Source organism: Schistocerca serialis, chromosome 4, assembly GCF_023864345.2.
Source record: "Schistocerca serialis cubense isolate TAMUIC-IGC-003099 chromosome 4, iqSchSeri2.2, whole genome shotgun sequence".
NCBI classification, from domain to species: Eukaryota; Metazoa; Arthropoda; class Insecta; order Orthoptera; family Acrididae; genus Schistocerca; species Schistocerca serialis.
In genome coordinates, this window is record NC_064641.1 from 151344710 (window position 1) to 151362539 (window position 17830).

The 17830-nt window shown below is 43.5% G+C and overlaps 1 protein-coding gene across 1 annotated transcript in view; it reads right to left on the reverse strand.

Moving 5' to 3' along the window:
- Nucleotides 1-17830, reverse strand: part of LOC126474041 (nucleolar protein dao-5-like) — a 322517-nt gene that overhangs the window by 143644 nt on the left and 161043 nt on the right. The gene's annotated exons all lie outside the window — the stretch shown is intronic.

Consider the following 17830-nt stretch of genomic DNA (forward strand, 5'->3'; position numbering starts at 1 on the left):
TCAAACTTGAAACTCCAGTCCATTCATACATATTTAGTGTAACAATCATTGGGACTTCCTAAATGGCAAAACGTATATCTCAGGGTGCATCGCAAAATGAGATGTGTCCATCCTTCATCTTGTTGACGACCTGAACTCTGATGTAGCTACTTTCAAGAATGTGTCTGGATGTCTGTGCAGGAATGGTAGCCCATTCTTCCACAAGAACCGAAACCAGAGAAGGTGGTCATAAACATGATTGTGTGGTCTGCAGCGAGGTAAAATATGTTACTTTAGTCCATCCATACACGTTTAGTGTGAGAATCAAATGGACTTCCTAAATCGAAACAAGTAAATCCTGAGGTGCATCGGAAGATGAGATGTGCCCACATTTCGCCTCTTTGACGACCTGAACTGTGATGTGCATACTTTCGATAATGTGTCTGAATATCTGTGCAAGAATGGCAGCCCATTCTTCCCCAAGAGCGGAGACCAGAGAAGGCGGTCATAAACGTTATTCTGTGGTTTGGAACGACGTCAACCTTGTACCTCCAGTACACCCATCTATAGTTTGTGTAAGAATCATTTGGACTTCCTAAAGTATATGAAGTAAGTCCTAAGGTGCATCGTAAGATGAGATGTGTCCAACTTTAACCTTTCTAAACTCTGGTGTGGATTTTTTCAATAATCTGTCTGAATGTATGTGTAGCAATGTCAGCCCATTTTTCCCCATGAACCGAAACCAGAAAAGGTGGTCTTAAACATGATGATGTAGTCTGGAGCGACGTCAAACTGGTATCTCCATTCCATCAATCCATATTTAATGTGAGAATCGTTTGGACTTCCAAAACTGCATCAGGTAATTTCCGAAGTGCATCGGAAAATGTGATGTGTCCACCCTCCGACTTTTGGACGACGTGCAACTCTGGTGTGGAAGCTTTCAATTATGTGTGTGAATTACTGTGCATGAATGGCAGACCATTTTTCCCCAAGGTTGGATAGCAGCGAAGGTGGTCATACACAGGATTCTGTGGTCTGCAACGAATTCAAACATGTAACTCCAGTCCATCCATTAATATTTCGTGTGAGAATCATTTGGACTTCCTAAATCGCATAAAGTAAATCACGAGGTGCATCGGAAAATGAGATGTGTCCACCATTTGTCTTTTTGACGACCTGAACTCTGGTGTGGATACTTTCAATAATGTGTGTGAATGACTGTGCACCATTGGCAGCCCATTGGTCCCCAAGAATGGAAACCAGTGAAGGTGGTCAGAAACACGAATCGATGGTGTGGAGCGAGGTGAGATTTGTGCCTCCAGTCCATTCTTCCATATGTAGTGTGCGAATCATTTGGACTTCCAAAATTGCATACAGTTATTTCCGAAGTGCATCGGAAAATGTGATGTGTCCATCCTCCGCCTTTTTGACGACCTCAACTCTGGTGTGGAAGCTTTCAATAATGTGTGTGTATGACTGTGCAGGCATGGCAGCCCATTTTTCCCCAAGAATGGAAACCAGAAAATGTGGTCACAGCCATGAATCTGTGGTGTGTAGCGAGGTCAAACTTGAAACTCCAGTCCATTCATACATATTTAGTGTAACAATTATTGGGACTTGCTAAATGGAAAAACGTATATCTCAGGGTGCATCGGAAAATTAAATGTTCCACCCTTCGTCTTTCTGACGAACTGAACGCTGATGTGACTACTTTCAATAGTGTGTCTGAATGTCTGTGCAGGAATGGCAGCCCATTCTTCCCCAAGAGCGGAGACCAGAGAAGGTAGTCATTAACATGATTCTGTGTTCTAGAACGAGGTCAAACTTGTAACTCGAGTCCATCCATCCATAGATAGTGTAAGAAAAATTTGGATTCCCCAAATCGCATAAAGGTATCCTGAGGTGCATCAGAAAATGAGATGTGTCCATCTTTCAACCTTTTGACGACCTGAACTGTGGTGTGGATATTTTCAATAATGTGTCGGAATGTATGTGCAGAATGGCAGCCCATTCCTCCCCAAGAAACGAAACCAGAAATTGTGTCCATATACATGTTCTGTGGTCTGGACCTATGTCCAACTTGTATCTCAATCATCCATCCATGTTTAGTGTAGGAAACACTTGGGATTCCTAAATGACAAATATTAAATCCTGGGGAGCATCGGAAAATGAGATGTGTCCACCCTTCGCCATTCTGACGAACTGAATTATGATGTGGATACTGTCAATAATGTGTCTGAATGTCTGTGTAGGAATGTCAGCCAATCCTACCCCAATAGCCGAAACCAGAGAAGGTGGTCATAAACATAATTGTGTGGCCTGCAGCGAGGTAAAATATGTTACTTTAGTCCATCCGTACACATTTAGAGTGAGAATCAAATGGACTTCCTAAATCGCAACAACTAAATCCTGAGGTGCATCGGAAGATGAGATGTGTCCAACTTTCACCTTTCTTGACGACCTGAACTCTGGTGTGGATTTTTTCAATAATCTGTCTGAATGTATGTGCAGCAATGGCAGCCCATTTTTCCCCATGAACTGAAACCAGAAAAGGTTGTCTTAAACACGATGATGTAGTCTGGAGCGACGTCAAACTGGTATCTCCATTCCATCAATCCATATTTAATGTGAGAATCGTTTGGACTTCCAAAACTGCATCATGTAATTTCTGAAGTGCATCGGAAAATGTGATGTGTCCACCCTCCGACTTTTGGACGACGTGCAACTCTGGTGTGGAAGCTTTCAATAATGTGTGGAATGACTGTGCAGCAATGGCAGCCCATTTGTTCCCAAGAATGGAAACCAGTGAAGGTGGTCAGAAACACGAATCGGTGGTGTGGAGCGAGGTGTGATTTGTGCCTCGAGTCCACCCATCCATATTTAGAGTGAGAATCATTTGGACTTCCAAAATTGCATAAAGTAATTTCCGAAGTGCATCGGAAAATGTGATGTGTCCACCCTTCGGCTTTGTGAACATCTGCAACGCTGGTGTTGAAACTTTTAATAATGTGAATGACTGTGCAGGTTTGGCAGCCCATTTTTCCCCAAGAATGGACACCTGAAAACGTGGTCACAAACATGAATCTGTGGTCTGTAGCGAGGTCAAACTGGTAACTCCAGTCCATCCACCCATATTTAGTGTAGCAATCATTTGAACTTCTTGAATGGCAAAAAATAAATCCCAGGGTGTATCGGAGAATTATTTGTGTCCACGTTTCGTCTTTCTGAAGAACTGAACTCTGATGTGGATGCTTTCAATAATGTGTCTGAATGTCTGTTCAGGAAGGGCAGCCCATTAGTCCCCAAGACCCGAAACAAGAGAAGGTGGTCATAAACATGATTGTGTGGGCTGGATCGAAGTCAGACTTGTAACGCCAGTCCATCTATCCTTATTCAATGTGAGAAACATCTGAGCGTCCTAAATGGCATAAAATAAATCCTGAGGTGCATTGGAAAATGAGATGTGTCCACCCTACATTTTTTTGACGACCTGAACTGTGGTGTGGATACTTTCAATAATGTGTCGGAATGTACATGCGGAATGGCAGCATATTCCTCCCCAAGAAACGAAAACAGAAATGGTGTCCATATACATAATGCTGTGGTCTGGAGCCATGTCCAAGTTGTATCTCACCCATCCATCTATGTTTAGTGTAGGAAACACGTGGGATTCCTAAATGACAAAAATTAAATCCTGGGGAGCGTCGGAAAATGAGATGTGTCCACCCTTCACCATTTTGATGAACTGAATTCTGATGTGGATACTTTCAATAATGTGTCTGAATATCTGTGCAGCAATGCCAGCCCATTTTTCCCCATGAACCGAAACCAGAAAATGTGGTCTTAAACATGATTCTGTGTTCTGGAACTGAGGTCATATTAAAACTTGAGTGCATCCGTCCGTACTTAGTGTAAAAATCATTTGGAATTCCTAAGTCGCATGAAGTCAATCCTGAGGTGCATCAGAAAATGAAGGTCTATCCTTCACCCTTTTGACGACTTGAACTCTATTGTGGATAAATTCAATAATGTGTCTGAATGTCCGCACAGGAAAGGCAGCCCTTTCTTCCCCAAGAACCGAACCTGAAAAAGTGGTCACAAACAGAATTCTGTGGACTGGAGCGAGGTCAAACTTGTAACGCAAGTCCATCCATCCAAATTTTGCGCAAGAATCATTTGGACTTCCTAAATGGCATAAAATATATCCCGGGGTCGTCGAAAAAGGGAGGTGTCCATCCTTCGCCTTTTTGACGACCTGAACTCTGGTGTGGATACTTTCAATAATGTGTCTGATGTCTGCAGGAATGGTTGCCCATTCTTCTGCAAGAGTGAAAACCACAGAAGTTGGTCAGAAACATGATTCAGTGGTGTGGAGCGAGGTCAGACTTGTAATGCCAATCCATCCACCATTTTTAGTGTAAGAATCACTTGGGCTTCCTAAATGGCATAAAGTATATGCTGGGGTGCATCGAAAATGAGATGTGTCCACAATTCGTCTTTCTGACGGATTGAACTCTGATGTGGCTATTTTCAATAATGTTCCTGAATGTCTGTGCAGGAATGGCAGTCAATTCTTCCTCAAGAGAGGAGACCAGAGAAGGTAGTCATAAACATGATTCTGTGGTCTGGAACGAGGGCAAACTTGTAATTCCAATCCATCCATCCATAGTTAGTGTAAGAATCATTTGGACTTCCTAAATCTCATAAAGATAATCTCAGAAAATGAGATGTGTCCATCCTTCACCTTTTTGACGACCTGAAATATGGTGTGGACACCTTCAATAATGTGTCTGAATGTCTGTGCAGGAATGGCAACCCATTCTTCCTTAACAAGCAAAACCAGAAAAGGTGGTCATCCACATGATGCTGTTGTCTGGAGTGAGGTCAAACTTGTATCTCGATTCCATCCATCTTTACTTAGTATGAGAATCATTTGGACTTCCAAAATTGCATAAAGTAATTTCCGAAGTATATCGGAAAATGTGATGTGTCCACCCTTCGCCTTTTTGAAAATCTGGAACAATGGTGTGGAAAGTTTCAATAATGTGTGTGAATGACTGTGCGGGAATGGCAGCCCATTCTTCCCCAAGAGCGGAGACCAGAGAAGGTAGTCATTAACATGATTATGTGGTCTGGAACGAGGTCAAACTTGTAACCCCAGTCCATTCGTCCATATTTAGTGTGAGACCTATTTGGACTAGCTAAATCGCTTCAAGTGAATCACAAGGTCCATCGGTAAATGAGATGTGTCCACCCTTTGCCTTTTTGACGAGCTGAACTCCGGTGTGGATACTTTCAATAATTTGTCTAATTGTCTGTGCACGAATTGCAGCCCACTCTTCCCCATGAACCGAAACTTGTGAAGGTGGTCTTAAACATTATGCTGGGGTCTGGAGCGAGGTCAAACCTGTATCTCCATTCCATCCATCCATATTTAGTGTGAGAATCATTTGGACTTCCAAAATTCCGTAAAGTAAATTCCGAAGTGCATCGGAAAATGTGATGTGTCCACCCTTCGCCTTTTTGAACATCTGCAACTCTGGTGTGGATACTTTCAATAATGTGTGTGAATGACTGTGCAGGAATGGCAGCCCATTTTTCCCCAAGAATGGAAACCAGAAAACGTGGTCACAAACATGAATATGTGGTCTGTAGCGAGGTCAAACTTGTAACTCCAGTCCATCCATCCATATTTAGGGTAACAATCATTTGGAATTCCTAAATGGAAAAATGTATATCGCAGGGTGCATCGAAAAATGAGATGTATCCACCCTTCGTCGTTCTGACGAGCTGAACTCTGATGTGGCTACTTTCAAGAATGTGTCTGAATGTCAGTGGAGGAATGGCAGCCCATTCCTCCCCAAGAGCGGAGACCAGAGAAGGTGGTCATAAACGTTATTCTTTGGTTTGGGACGACGTCAACCTTGCAACTCTAGTACATCCATCCATAGAATGTGTAAGAATCATTTGAACTTCTTAAACTACATGAAGTAAATCCTGAGGTGCATCGTAAGATGAGATGTGTCCAACTTTCCCCTTTTTTGACGACCTGAACTCTGGTGTAGGTTTTTTCAATAATCTGTCTGACTGTAAGTGCAGCAATGGCAGCCCATTTTTCCCCATGAACCGAAACCAGTAAAGGTGGTCTTAAACATGATGTGGTCTGGAGCGATGTCAAACTTGTATCTCCATTCCGTAAATCCATATTTAATGTGAGAATCATTTGGACTTCCAAAACTGCATCAGGTAATTTCTGAAGTGCATCGGAAAATGTGATGTGTCCACCCTCCGACTTTTGGACGACGTGCAACTCTGGTGTGGAAGCCTTCAATTATGTGTGTGAATTACTGTGCTTGAATGGCAGACAATTTTTCCCCAAGATTGGGTAGCAGCGAAGGTGGTCATACATAGGATTCTGTGGTCTGCAACGAAGTCAAACTTGTAACTCCAGTCCATCCATTTATATTCCGTGTGAGAATCATTTGGACTTAGTAAATCGCATCAAGTAAAGCACGAGATGCATCGGAAATTGAGATGTGTCCACCATTTTTCTTTTTGACGACCTGAACTCTGGTGTGGATACTTTCAATAATGTGTCTGAATGTCAGTACAGGATTGGCAGCCCATTCTTCCCCAAGAACCGAAGCCCCAAAATGTGGTCACAAACACGATTCTGTGGTCTGGAGCGTTTTCAAACTTGTAACTCCATTCCATCCATCCATATTTAGTGTAAGAATCATTTGCACTTCCTAAATGGCAAAACGTTTATCTCAGGGTGCATCGGAGAACTAGATTTGTCCACTCTTCGTCTTTCTTATGAACTGTACTCTGATGTGGCTACTTTCAATAATGTGTCTGAATGTCTGTGCAGGAATGTCAGCCCATTCTTCCCTAAGAACCTAAACCAGAGAAGGTGGTCATAAACATGATTCTGTGGTCTTGAACGAGGTCAAACTTATAACTCGAGATCATACACAACAACGCATAACACCTCAACTACATAATGAAACACAACAGATGACCGGATGTAACGAGACATATAAGAAAAAGGTAGTAGTCCTTGACACAAACCTACTTACGGGTGATCACGATAGTGACGATGAGTGTACAGATAGTGTAGCAAAAAGAAAGGTGACGACAGTGCAATAGGTAGTGTAAACATAAGAAAAAGTAAAGGTGAAAGAAGAAGAGCCGCAGGTAGCAGCTCATCAGCCTCACCACCATTGAAGACGGAACAAGACACCACACCGGTGACATCTGCACTTTGAGATAAATATAGCGGAATCATCCCATATGTAGAAAAAGAGCAGAAGGGAAAAGTCGGCCAAACACCATGGCATGCTGACTACAACAATGTAGAACTAAACTTAAGACTAAGTAGGCTAGAATATAAGGATACTTTCATCGCAGCACAAAGACTGCTAACCAGACTACTTCACCCACTAGGCAGCTATGTATGCTTCCCGACCACTGAACAATCTGACAGAATGACTTTAAAGACCGCAAACATACCTACAGACCCAGCAGAGCTAGAAAAATTAGTCATACTAGCGTGTAGTCGGAGGGGGGAAACATATAACCCACACCAAGTGTACAAGGACCAAGTGAGGGCACATGGCAGAACTGACTTTGACTACTCGCAAACAGGACACAAATTCTACCTTCATGTGAAACACCCATGAAAATAATACAACTTAATGCCAATAGAAGCACACTCGTTAGTGCAGAACTGCCGCGAGTAGCTCTGGACTTGCAGGCGGATATTCTCTGCCTGCAAGAACCTTATGTGACAACCCAGGGAAACTTAACTAACCTACCCTGGGACGCTGTCACAATCTCAGACGAAACTACAAGGCTGCCATAGTTGTCCTCAACAAAACTTTAAATATCACTAAGATTACGCAGCTATGTAACAGTCATCTGGCCACGGCAGAAATAACTAAGGGTCGAGACACATGGGTGGTCTCATCACTATACGCACAGTACAGTGACGACATAGAGCCATACCTACATATGATACAAGACATTGCTGAGTACTCTAGAAATAAGAACCTAATTATATGTGCAGATATCAACGCTAAATCCACACTATGGCACTCGGACAGAACGGACGACAGAGGACGGAAAGTCAACGACGTCATACAGGAGACACAACTACATATTATAAATGAAGACGGACCTACACCTACATACAGAGGTGCAGGCGGATCTGCCACCAAAATCGATATTACTCTGGCGAATGACAGAACATTAGGACGACTGCAAAGATGGACCATACACGACTCTCTGACCACAAGTGATCACAACATAATAGAAATAAGTCTCACAACAAACAATTATCGCACCACACACAATACAACACACTTCAACTTTAAAAGAGCGAATTGGGACAGACTACAACAAATTGTTCAAAATGAGAATATATACAACATACAGGGAAGCGTGGACTACAGAGCACACAAACTGACACAAATCATCCAAACAGCACAAGAAACAGCAATACCTACGCACACACACAGCAAACAACGGGAAACACCATGGTCAGACGAATTAACCAGACTCAAACGTGACATGACAAGGAAACGAAACCAATACCAGAGGACATGGATACAAAGAGACAAACTACTAAGACTAGCTGCATATAGGGAAGCCAAAGAGCTCTTCAAAAAGACATTATTTCAGACCAGGAAACAACATTGGGAGAGCTACTTGACCACACACACACAACAGAATATCTGGGGGGAACAATACAAGATCCTGACAGAAAAAATAAAGACCCCATTGGCATTAAGCACGCTACGGCAGGATGACGGCACAATGACAGTGGGATGGAGAAACACAGCACAATATCTGCTGAACAACCTCCTCCCGGAAGATGCCACAGACTCAGACACACAGGAACAGATCACACTCAGACAAGAACTTCATGAACAGTATAACACCGACGCCGTCACCTGTCCCTTTGCGCACGAGGAAGTTGTGGTAGCGATAAGAGAGCTAAAGAATAAAAAAGCACCTGGACCCGACAGGATCCATGCAGAAGTGCTTAAGAGGCTAGCACCACAGATCACCCCATACTTAACAGAACTACTAAACGACACCTTAAGGCTAGGCCGTGTACCGACAGTCTGGAAAACCTCAAATGCAGTCATCATACGAAAATCATCAGACAGAGACCAATCAGATCCGAAATCCTACAGACCAATATGCCTCATAAACACCATGGCAAAAATCCAAGAGAGGCTACTGTGTGACCGCTTGCAGGCTCACAGAACCCTACTTGGAATGAATCCTCACCAGTTTGGATTTCGGAAAGGGAAAAGCATCGATGATGCAATAAACAGAGCTTTAGAAATTACACAAAACACAGATAAAACATACTCTTTGGCAATCATGATAGACATCGCAGGAGCATTTGACAACCTGTGGTGGCCAGCACTGTTTCTGAGGTTACGCCAGATGGAAGTACCCGCAGCCCTATGCAACAGTCTTCTAGACTACTGCAGAGACAGAATAGTGGAATGGCGCGTGGGCAACCGGAAGGTAATAAGGAAAATTACCAAGGGATGTCCGCAGGGATCGATCTGTGGACCCGTCTTCTGGGACATAATTTTTGAACCTCTCCTGCAACTGCTGCAGGAGGATATGAGGACAGACGGTGCTGTCGCCTATGCAGATGACCTATTGGTGGTTATCTCAGCAAATACAAGAGCCCAGCTAGAGGAGAAGGCGAGTGGCACACTGCAAACAATAACACAATGGTACAACACAAACAAGCTCAAGATAGCGGGCAACAAAACAACATACACACTGCTCAAAGGGCAACTCAGACGCAATCCATCTATTAAAATACAGAACAACAACATAAAGAGAATGACGGTAACCCGCTACTTGGGCGTATACATAGATGAGAAGCTGAACTTCCATGAACATATCAGAATAACAACAAACAAGGCAGAAAAATTACTACATAAACTGGCAAGGATTAATTCAGGACAATACAGACTTCCTCTGTCAGTCACACGAACTTACCACTGCGCACTCTTCGAATCAGTGCTAAGCTTTGCGGCCAGTACATGGGCGCACAGACTCAACCTTGCCACAAACAGAACAGCGGTTAGGCGAGGGCAGAGAAGCGTCCTTCTGCGACTATCGGGAGCCTTCGGCACTACATCAGTTGAAGCACTGTGTGTCGTGCTAGGAATCTTCCCGATAGATATCACAATCAAATATCGGGCCGCTCTGTACTGGTTAAAGATGGGTAGACTAGACCAGGTCAACATATTGACTGGTTCCCCGCTGAACAATAAGCGGGACCTCAAAAAATGGAAAATCGACACATGGCAACAGGAATGGGGCACAAGTGATAAGGGACGGAGAGTCTATACATTTTTTCCGAAGATAACGGAAAGATTAAGAATGAAACATGCCGATCCTAGCCGCGGCATGGTGCATTTCCTGACTGGCCACGGACCTTATCCCACGCACTTAAATCGCGTGAGTCTTAGAGACACATCAACGTGTACATGTGGAGGTATGGGAACCCCCGAACACACAATCCTATTCTGCGGGAAATACAGACAGCACAGGAACACACCTGGGATACAACACCTACAGACAGAGGAACACATATACGATGCGATCAGAACACCTGAACTTTGGGACATATTGAACGCACTAACAGACAAAATTTCTGACGAATGCCACAAAGAGTACAGGAACAGAAGACCACACAGACAATAAACCTATATGCAGCACCCAGACAGACACCATAGTGTGGAAGAACTAAACTAAGTCTCAATATAAAACAACTGACATGCAATAGACTTACATAAGTAGACCTAAAACTGACAATAGATTAATGTATAAAATTAGACATAAACAGTGTCGGCGCATCGTCGCAACTGCCATCAGCTACCACGGCACTCTAAACCTGTATACAAGTAACCAGATAGAACATAAATAGAGATATCAAACGCCATAAATAGAATAGAATAGAACTTCCTAGGCTAAGGTTAGGGGACTGAGGATCAGAGGCTTGAAGATAAATCCCAAGGCGCTCATCCTCAGTCCCCTACGGTTGTGGGACTATCATCTCTTCCTTTCCTATCTTCTTTTCTCCTCTTCAGACTAAACTATTCCTTGTATTTCCTTCTTCCAATTCAAAATTAATTTTTGTAAAAATTTCGTTAAATCGGCTTTGGGAAAGCTGCCAAAGTAAAGAAAGAAATAAGAAAAAAAAAGCACAGACCCGCCTCCACGTGCCGGGACACGGGCAACGGTGCGACCGGATGCGGGAACTGGTGTGAGTTTCATCAACTACATCAGTGTCCGCACACCGGTCGTAGCGGCCAAGTGGTCAAAATAGACCCACCTTAAGCACTTAGGTGGTGGGTCGTAAAATCAGGGCGCCAAGTGAAAAAAAAAAAAAAAAAAAAAAAAAGTCCATCCATCCATAGTTAGTGTAAGAATCACTTGGACTCCTTAAATCGCATAAAGATAATCCTGAGGTGCATCAAAAAATGAGATGTGTCCGTCTTCCACCGCTTTGACGACCTGAACTTTGGTGTGGATACTTTCAATAATGTGTCTGAATATCTGTGCAGGAAGGTCAGCCCATTAGTCCCCAAGACTCGAAACAAGAGAAGGTAATCTTAAACATGATTCTGTGGACTGGATCGAAGTCAGACTTGTAACGGCAGTCCATCTATCCTTATTTAGTGTGAGAATCATTAGAGCGTCCTAAATCACATAAAATAAATCCTGAGGTGCATCGGAAAATGAGATGTATCCACCCTACACCTTTTTGACGACCTGAAGTCTGGTGTGGATACTTTCAACAATGTTTCGGAGTATATGTGCAGAATGGCAGCACATTCCTCACCAAGAAACGAAACCAGTAATGGTGTCCATATACACGATGCTGTGGTCTGGAGCGATGTCCAACTTGTATCTCAACCCATCCATCCATATTTAGTGTACGAAACAATTGGGATTCCTAAATGACGAAAATTAAATGCCGGGGTGCATCGGAAAATGAGGTGTGCCCCCACTTCGTCTTTCTGACGAACTAAACTCTGATGTAGATACTTTCAATAATGTGTCTGAATGTCTCTGCAGGAATGGCAGCCCATTCTTTCCCATGAACCGAAACCAGAAAAGGTGGTCTTAAACATGATGCTGTGGTCTGGAGCGAGGTCAAACTTGTATCTCCATTCCATCAATCCATATTTAGTGTGAGAGTCATTTAGACTTCAAAAATTGCATAAAGTAATTCCGAAGCGCATCGGAAAATGTGATGTGTCCATCTTTCGCCTTTTTGACGACCTGCAACTCTCGTGTGGAAGCTTTCAATAATGTGTGTGAATGACTGTGCAGTAATGGCAGCCCATTTTTCCCCAAGAATGGAAACCAGAAAATGTGGTCACAAACATGATTCTGTGTCTGTATTGAGGTCAAACTTCTAACTCCATTCCATCCATCCATAATTAGTGTAACAATCATTTCAACTTCCTAAATGGCAAAAGTAAATCCCAGGGTGCATCGGAAAATTATTTGTGTCCACCGTTCGTCTTTCTGACGAACTGAACTCTGATGTGGCTACTTTCAATAATGTGTCTGAATGTCTGTGCAGAAATTGCAGCCCATTCTTCCCCAAGAGCAGAAACCAGAGAAGGTGGCCACAAACATGATTCTGTGGTCTGGAGCGAGTTCAGACTTGTAACTCCAGTCCATCCATCCACATTCAGTGTAACAATAACTTGAACTTCATAAATGTTCATAAAGTATATCCCGTTATGCATCGGAAATGAGATGTGTCCACACTCCGTCATTCTGACGAACTGAACTCTGATGTGGATACTTTCAATAATGTGTCTGAATGTCTGTGCAGGAACGGCAGCCAATTCTTCCCGAAAAACGGAAACCACAAAAGGTGATCACAATCATGGTGCTGTGGTCTGGAGCGAGGTCAAACTTGTAACTGCAGTCCACCCAGCAATATTTAATGTAAGAATCATTTGGACCGCCTAAAGCACATAGAGTAAGTCCCGGGGTGCATCGGAAAATGAGTTGTGTTCATCTTTCGCCTTTTTGACGACCTGAACTCTGGTCTGGATACTTTCAATAATGTGTATGAATGTCTGTGCAGGAATGGCAGCCCATTCATCCCCATGAACCGAAACCAGAAAAGGTGGCCATATACATGACGCTGTGTTCTGGAGCGAGGTCAAACTTGTAACTACAGGCCATCCATCCATCTTTAGTGCAGGAAACATTTGGAGTTCCTATATGGCAAAAAGCATATCCCGGGGTGCATCAGAAAATGACATGTGTCCACCCTTCGTCTTTCATACGAACTGAGCTCTGATGTGGATACTTTCTGTAATATGTCTGAATGTCTGTGCGGGAATGGTAGCCCATTCTTCCCCAAAATAGACAAAACCAGAGGAGGAGGTCATAAACATGATTCTGTAGTCGGCAGAGGTGTCAAACATGTTACCTCAGTCTATCCATCCACATTTAGTGTGAGAATCATTTGGACTTCCTAAATCGCATAAAGTAAATCCTGAGGTGCATCGGAAAATGATATGTGGCCACCCTTCACCTTTTTGGCGAACTGAACTCCGGTGTAGATACTTTCAGCAATGTGTCTAAATGTCTGTTCAGAATTGGCAGCCCCCTTATTCAACAAGAACCGAAACCAGAAAAGGTAATCATAAACCTGATGCTGTGTACTGAAGCAAGCCAGACTTGTATCTCCATTCCATCCATCCATATGTAGTGTGAGAATCATTTGGACTTCGTAAATCGCATAAAGTAATTTCCGAGGTGCATCGGAAAAGGAGATGTGTCCACCGTTCGCTTTTTTGACGACCTGAACTCTGGTGTAGATTCTTTCAATAACGTGTCTGAATGCCTGTGCAGGAATGGCGCCCCACTCTTCCCCAAGAGCCGAAACCAGAGAAGGTGGTCATAAAAGTGATTCTGTGGTCTGGAGCGAGGTCAAACTTGTAACTCCAGTCCATCCATCCATATTTAGTGTGAGAATCATTTGACCTCCCTAAATCGCATAAATTAATTTTTAAGGTGCATCAGAAAATGAGATGTGTCCACCCTTCGCCTTTTTGACGAACTGCACCCTAGTGTGGATACTTTCAATAATGTGTCTCAATGTCTGTGCAGGGATGGCAGCCCATTCTTCCCCAAGAGCGGAAACCAGAGAAGGTGGTCATAAACATGAATCTGTGGTCTGGAGCGAGGTCAAACTCGTTACTTTAGTCCATCCATCCACATTCAGTGTGAGAATCATTTGGACTTCATAAATCACATAAAGTAAATCGCGAGGTCCATCAGAAAATGAGATGTGTACGCCCTTTGCCTTTTTGACGACCTGAACTCTGTTGTGGATATTTTCAATATTGTGTCTGAAAGTCTGTGCAGGAATAGCAGCCCATTCTTCCCCATGAACCGAAACCAGAGAAGGTGGTCATAAAGATGATTCATGGGTCAGGAGCAGGCTCAAACTTGTAACTCTTTCCAAAGGTCTTACAGAGGTATCGTCCAAAGATCCTGTTGCTGTAGCCGAAGCCGGAACCTCGCATCGATAGTGTAGAAGTCGACGATGTCTCGTTTCATTCCACAACGGCGACCGGGAGGAGCCACTGCATGGACGCCAATATACAGCCAAGCAGAACAACGGCCACGTTCAGTTTGTGTTCGATTATGACGTCAGCATTGCCTTAGGTGGGGCGCTAGCGTATTTCATATCTTATGCTATACTTTACCTGTAACATTATATCTACGTATTTGAAGTGAAGAGTCTTGTAAATTATCAGTGTCCAGTGTTACTTCAATATTCAGGGACAGCTGTAAATAATCAGAACATTCCTATGGAAACTATTAATAAAAATTAAGTAAATCTTCATATCTGTCTTTTAATAATGTGAACTAATATTTTACATGTTCTAGTTTACACTCGTTCTCCTCTCGCAGCAAGTAAAGAACCCACTGTTGTACTGACGACTGTATTTTCGTCAGGTACAGCAGTTTCACTGTGTTCAGGTCGGGACGCTGGGCAGTTGAACCCACGTCAGGAATGTAACTGTCCTCATATAATTGCCTCACTGATCAAGCTTTATGGCAGGGCCGTTGTCCTACTGATACAAACAGCCACCATCTCTTAAGTATTCCTTCACTGTACGCAGCACATACTGCTGTAAAGTGTGTTCACACCCTTCCGCACTTAGCGTTTCCTCAAGCGCAATATGTCGACCACATTTTAACCACGAGAAACACATCCATACCGTAATACCAACACCTCCTTACTTGGCGCCACACATGATGGCAGGTAATGTCATGCATGCAAATCTAAACCCATCGGATTGCTACAGTATATAGCGTGATTCATCACTCCAGTGTACTCGTTTCCAATCGTCTAATATTCAGCTATTTTGCTCTTTACATCACATCGAACTTTGCTTACGGGAGAAACTCCCTATAGCTGCGCCATCAAATTTAGTGGTAAGAGGGCCCAGCAGGCAGACCATCAAATCAAGCACGAAAGTAGGAAGTAGGTGTACCGAACTGTGAAAAAACGAAAAAACAAATTAGAAACAGTGAGCGGTCCAAGCTCAAGAAGTGCAACAGCGAGAGAAGTCGAAAAGTCACGGCATCGTGGTTAATTGTTCACGGTGTTGGGCTGCAAAGCGGCCGATCTTTATTCCAAGCTCCCTCGTGCCAATTTTTTTCCTCACGAAACTATGAACTGCCCGTCTAGTCATTGACGAGTCCGTTCGTTGTATTCAAATTTATGTGGGTGTCGTGGTGTAGCGTAGGTTTGCAACCACGAGGTGTCCGGTAGGGACCTGTAATGGAAGTTGTTTCTGCAACTACTCTCTTAGCAGCCGATTGGAAGTGGGTTTCGAGTGGGAACACAAACGTTTGATGACAAGGCGACAGAGTCAACCGAATCCTCCACCGGAAAACACGTCTGGCATGTCATACACGGTATTAGTGACAGTACGTGTGTCATATGATAGGAATCTCTCACTCTCACTTAACTTGGTGAGTGATGTATACTTCCTTACTCGATTTAGGTGTTCGTATGAATATGAATGTGATCACTCCCAAAGAAATGGTGAAAACATAATAGCCTGTGACATAAGCTGCAACAAATGAACGCAACAGTTTCACAATCACACAGTTTTCCCTGTGCATTATCAAAACATACGTTTTTAACATTTTTGAAATTGCGTTCCGTTTTGGAAGTTTCAATTCTTGAATTCCTTTTTTATAACATAGTTCACACCCGTTTATTTGTTGTTTTCATTTCTGTGAGATGTCTACGTGGTACCTCGCCTGCTCTCACTATTCATTACATTTACTTGCGACAGGAACGTACCCTTACCACATGACTCATGTTCTATAACCAACGTGTAGTATGACAATTACCAAGACTTCAGAAAGAGAACAAACACTGCAATGACCGCACTGACAGTTCATAATTTTGTGAAAAAAAGGGTACGATGGAGTTTTGAACAGGGTTCTTCTGCTTTGCAGTCCAACACCGTGACCACTTACCCACGATGCGTGGCCCTTCTCCTCCGCTGAATGTTACACTAGTTACACTTAAACCGTCCACTGTTTCTATTTTGCTTTTTTTCTCTATTCAGCACACCTTCTTCCTGTTTTCATGCTTGATCTGTGTTCAGCTTCTGACAGGCTATCCACTGGGCCATCTTACCACTAAATCCGAGGAGGCTACAATGGGGAGTTTCCCTTGTTAGCATGAACTACGGAAATGTGAGGCTTACGAAGAGTTGCTCGACTGTTGTACCCCATTCTATTTAACTGCCTACGCACAGTCATTATGCTAGCAACACAGTCATTATGCTACCAGGATTGCTGATAGCAGATTGGAACTCGCAAGAGATTCCTTCCCCTGACTTCATGCGATGTTTACGATCCCCGTCCCTCAGTACATGAGATACGCCTGGTTTTGATTTAGTTAAACTTGCTCCTTTGCGTTTCCGCTTCACAGTCGTAGCACAAAACTAGCTTTAACTTGGCCGCCTTTAGAAGAGATGGGGTAACTTCCAGTAATAGTCCACGTCCGTCATCACCTGCTACGTTTACAACTTCCGGAAGACGAAAACCGTTTTTTTTTTCAATTTTGAATTTCAATTCCCCGCGAAGGGAAGTGCTGGCAGCAGCTTAGTACGCTGCTCCACAGCCTACAGCCTTTTTAAAAACGTAAGAAGAAAAGAAACAAGAAAAACAGGGCGATAAAACGGTGACTTTAATTGTAAAACGGCGGAAAATTGTGGAAAGTTAAAACATAAAGCAAACGGGTTAGCAATGTTAATAAAATACACAGGAATCAGACAAGTAATATAGTAGACACACAATTAAAAAAACATGGCGACAGTCTGGTTTCTGTTCGCAAGAGATAAAAAATCACACCCAGCGACAGTATGATGGCCGTTCGCAACACTTCCCAAAAGACACACAACATGGAACATTCACTGTAAAACACTCGCTGTAAAATACTGCACGAAAATGTCGGCACAAAGATGACACTCCCTAGCCAAGGGCAGACGGGGGGGGGGGGGGGGGGGGGGACTGGGACGAGGGGGAAAACAAGGAGGGAGGAGAGGAAAAAACCAAAGGGGGGGACCAAAGGAGGGAGAGGACTCATAAGGGGAGGGGGGAGGGGCAAGGCAGACGCGAGAGGGAATGGGAAAAGGCAGAGGAGGGAAATGCAAAAGGATTCGGGGAATGAAGGGGGGCAGAGAGAGGGTAGGTGGGGAAAAAAGAGGATGGAAGGAGGGGGAGAGGGAACCCGGGGAAA